Source organism: Pimephales promelas (assembly GCF_988280905.1).
Source record: "Pimephales promelas chromosome 3 unlocalized genomic scaffold, fPimPro1.hap1.1 SUPER_3_unloc_1, whole genome shotgun sequence".
NCBI lineage: Eukaryota > Metazoa > Chordata > Actinopteri > Cypriniformes > Leuciscidae > Pimephales > Pimephales promelas.
Window position 1 is genome coordinate 585,001 of NW_028297295.1, and position 2,500 is coordinate 587,500.

At 47.4% G+C, this 2,500-nt stretch overlaps 12 non-coding genes across 12 annotated transcripts in view; all 12 read right to left on the reverse strand.

Moving 5' to 3' along the window:
- LOC148964454 (5S ribosomal RNA) overlaps window positions 1–78 on the reverse strand; it is a 119-nt gene extending 41 nt beyond the window's left edge. Inside the window, exon 1 of the ribosomal RNA XR_016153298.1 lies at window positions 1–78. This exon is cut by the window's left edge and continues 41 nt beyond it. This is a non-coding gene — a ribosomal RNA (5S ribosomal RNA).
- A 92-nt stretch (window positions 79–170) lies between these two features.
- On the reverse strand, window positions 171–289 carry LOC148964455 (5S ribosomal RNA). The gene has a single exon (XR_016153372.1). It is a non-coding gene; the product is annotated as a 5S ribosomal RNA (ribosomal RNA).
- A 92-nt stretch (window positions 290–381) lies between these two features.
- On the reverse strand, window positions 382–500 carry LOC148964456 (5S ribosomal RNA). The gene has a single exon (XR_016152703.1). It is a non-coding gene; the product is annotated as a 5S ribosomal RNA (ribosomal RNA).
- Window positions 501–592: 92 nt separating this feature from the next.
- Window positions 593–711, reverse strand: LOC148964457 (5S ribosomal RNA). The gene has a single exon (XR_016152704.1). It is a non-coding gene; the product is annotated as a 5S ribosomal RNA (ribosomal RNA).
- A 92-nt stretch (window positions 712–803) lies between these two features.
- LOC148964458 (5S ribosomal RNA) lies at window positions 804–922 on the reverse strand. Its single transcript, XR_016152705.1, has one exon. It is a non-coding gene; the product is annotated as a 5S ribosomal RNA (ribosomal RNA).
- A 92-nt stretch (window positions 923–1,014) lies between these two features.
- Window positions 1,015–1,133, reverse strand: LOC148964459 (5S ribosomal RNA). Its single transcript, XR_016152706.1, has one exon. It is a non-coding gene; the product is annotated as a 5S ribosomal RNA (ribosomal RNA).
- A 92-nt stretch (window positions 1,134–1,225) lies between these two features.
- LOC148964460 (5S ribosomal RNA) lies at window positions 1,226–1,344 on the reverse strand. The gene has a single exon (XR_016152707.1). It is a non-coding gene; the product is annotated as a 5S ribosomal RNA (ribosomal RNA).
- Window positions 1,345–1,436: 92 nt separating this feature from the next.
- On the reverse strand, window positions 1,437–1,555 carry LOC148964461 (5S ribosomal RNA). Its single transcript, XR_016152708.1, has one exon. It is a non-coding gene; the product is annotated as a 5S ribosomal RNA (ribosomal RNA).
- A 92-nt stretch (window positions 1,556–1,647) lies between these two features.
- Window positions 1,648–1,766, reverse strand: LOC148964462 (5S ribosomal RNA). The gene has a single exon (XR_016152709.1). It is a non-coding gene; the product is annotated as a 5S ribosomal RNA (ribosomal RNA).
- A 92-nt stretch (window positions 1,767–1,858) lies between these two features.
- LOC148964463 (5S ribosomal RNA) lies at window positions 1,859–1,977 on the reverse strand. Its single transcript, XR_016152710.1, has one exon. It is a non-coding gene; the product is annotated as a 5S ribosomal RNA (ribosomal RNA).
- Window positions 1,978–2,149: 172 nt separating this feature from the next.
- On the reverse strand, window positions 2,150–2,268 carry LOC148964464 (5S ribosomal RNA). The gene has a single exon (XR_016152712.1). It is a non-coding gene; the product is annotated as a 5S ribosomal RNA (ribosomal RNA).
- Window positions 2,269–2,360: 92 nt separating this feature from the next.
- On the reverse strand, window positions 2,361–2,479 carry LOC148964465 (5S ribosomal RNA). The gene has a single exon (XR_016152713.1). It is a non-coding gene; the product is annotated as a 5S ribosomal RNA (ribosomal RNA).
- Window positions 2,480–2,500: the final 21 nt, after the last annotated feature.

Consider the following 2,500-nt stretch of genomic DNA (forward strand, 5'->3'; position numbering starts at 1 on the left):
GTACTAACCAGGCCCGACCCTGCTTTGCTTCCGAGATCAGACGAGTTCGGGCGTTCTCAAGGTGGTATGGCCGTAAGCAAAATCTGCTGCCAAAATTGGGCTATTTGAATGGTTAGAACATTAGGGTAGTAAACCATATAAAGCTTACTAGGTCTCCCATCCAACAATAAAGCTTACAGCACCTGGTATTCCCAGGCGGTCTCCCATCCAAGTACTAACCAGGCCCGACCCTGCTTAGCTTTCGAGATCAGACGAGTTCGGGCGTTCTCAAGGTGGTATGGCCGTAAGCGAAATCTGCTGCCAAAATTGGGCTATTTGAATGGTTAGAACATTAGGGTAGTAAACCATATAAAGCTTACTAGGTCTCCCATCCAACAATAAAGCTTACAGCACCTGGTATTCCCAGGCGGTCTCCCATCCAAGTACTAACCAGGCCCGACCCTGCTTAGCTTCCGAGATCAGACGAGTTCGGGCGTTCTCAAGGTGGTATGGCCGTAAGCGAAATCTGCTGCCAAAATTGGGCTTTTTGAATGGTTAGAACATTAGGGTAGTAAACCATATAAAGCTTACTAGGTCTCCCATCCAACAATAAAGCTTACAGCACCTGGTATTCCCAGGCGGTCTCCCATCCAAGTACTAACCAGGCCCGACCCTGCTTAGCTTCCGAGATCAGACGAGTTCGGGCGTTCTCAAGGTGGTATGGCCGTAAGCAAAATCTGCTGCCAAAATTGGGCTTTTTGAATGGTTAGAACATTAGGGTAGTAAACCATATAAAGCTTACTAGGTCTCCCATCCAACAATAAAGCTTACAGCACCTGGTATTCCCAGGCGGTCTCCCATCCAAGTACTAACCAGGCCCGACCCTGCTTAGCTTCCGAGATCAGACGAGTTCGGGCGTTCTCAAGGTGGTATGGCCGTAAGCAAAATCTGCTGCCAAAATTGGGCTATTTGAATGGTTAGAACATTAGGGTAGTAAACCATATAAAGCTTACTAGGTCTCCCATCCAACAATAAAGCTTACAGCACCTGGTATTCCCAGGCGGTCTCCCATCCAAGTACTAACCAGGCCCGACCCTGCTTAGCTTCCGAGATCAGACGAGTTCGGGCGTTCTCAAGGTGGTATGGCCGTAAGCGAAATCTGCTGCCAAAATTGGGCTATTTGAATGGTTAGAACATTAGGGTAGTAAACCATATAAAGCTTACTAGGTCTCCCATCCAACAATAAAGCTTACAGCACCTGGTATTCCCAGGCGGTCTCCCATCCAAGTACTAACCAGGCCCGACCCTGCTTAGCTTCCGAGATCAGACGAGTTCGGGCGTTCTCAAGGTGGTATGGCCGTAAGCGAAATCTGCTGCCAAAATTGGGCTTTTTGAATGGTTAGAACATTAGGGTAGTAAACCATATAAAGCTTACTAGGTCTCCCATCCAACAATAAAGCTTACAGCACCTGGTATTCCCAGGCGGTCTCCCATCCAAGTACTAACCAGGCCCGACCCTGCTTAGCTTCCGAGATCAGACGAGTTCGGGCGTTCTCAAGGTGGTATGGCCGTAAGCAAAATCTGCTGCCAAAATTGGGCTTTTTGAATGGTTAGAACATTAGGGTAGTAAACCATATAAAGCTTACTAGGTCTCCCATCCAACAATAAAGCTTACAGCACCTGGTATTCCCAGGCGGTCTCCCATCCAAGTACTAACCAGGCCCGACCCTGCTTAGCTTCCGAGATCAGACGAGTTCGGGCGTTCTCAAGGTGGTATGGCCGTAAGCAAAATCTGCTGCCAAAATTGGGCTATTTGAATGGTTAGAACATTAGGGTAGTAAACCATATAAAGCTTACTAGGTCTCCCATCCAACAATAAAGCTTACAGCACCTGGTATTCCCAGGCGGTCTCCCATCCAAGTACTAACCAGGCCCGACCCTGCTTAGCTTCCGAGATCAGACGAGTTCGGGCGTTCTCAAGGTGGTATGGCCGTAAGCGAAATCTGCTGCCAAAATTGGGCTATTTGAAGAAAAAAAAAAGAGACTCTTTCAGGCTTTCTGAAGAAACTCAGAGACGATTTCAGGCATTTTGAGGGGGAAAAAAGACAATTTAGGATTTTTGAACCATTTCATTGACTCTTATTTTTTTTTTTTTTTTTTTAAACAATAAAGCTTACAGCACCTGGTATTCCCAGGCGGTCTCCCATCCAAGTACTAACCAGGCCCGACCCTGCTTAGCTTCCGAGATCAGACGAGTTCGGGCGTTCTCAAGGTGGTATGGCCGTAAGCAAAATCTGCTGCCAAAATTGGGCTATTTGAATGGTTAGAACATTAGGGTAGTAAACCATATAAAGCTTACTAGGTCTCCCATCCAACAATAAAGCTTACAGCACCTGGTATTCCCAGGCGGTCTCCCATCCAAGTACTAACCAGGCCCGACCCTGCTTAGCTTCCGAGATCAGACGAGTTCGGGCGTTCTCAAGGTGGTATGGCCGTAAGCAAAATCTGCTGCCAAAATTGG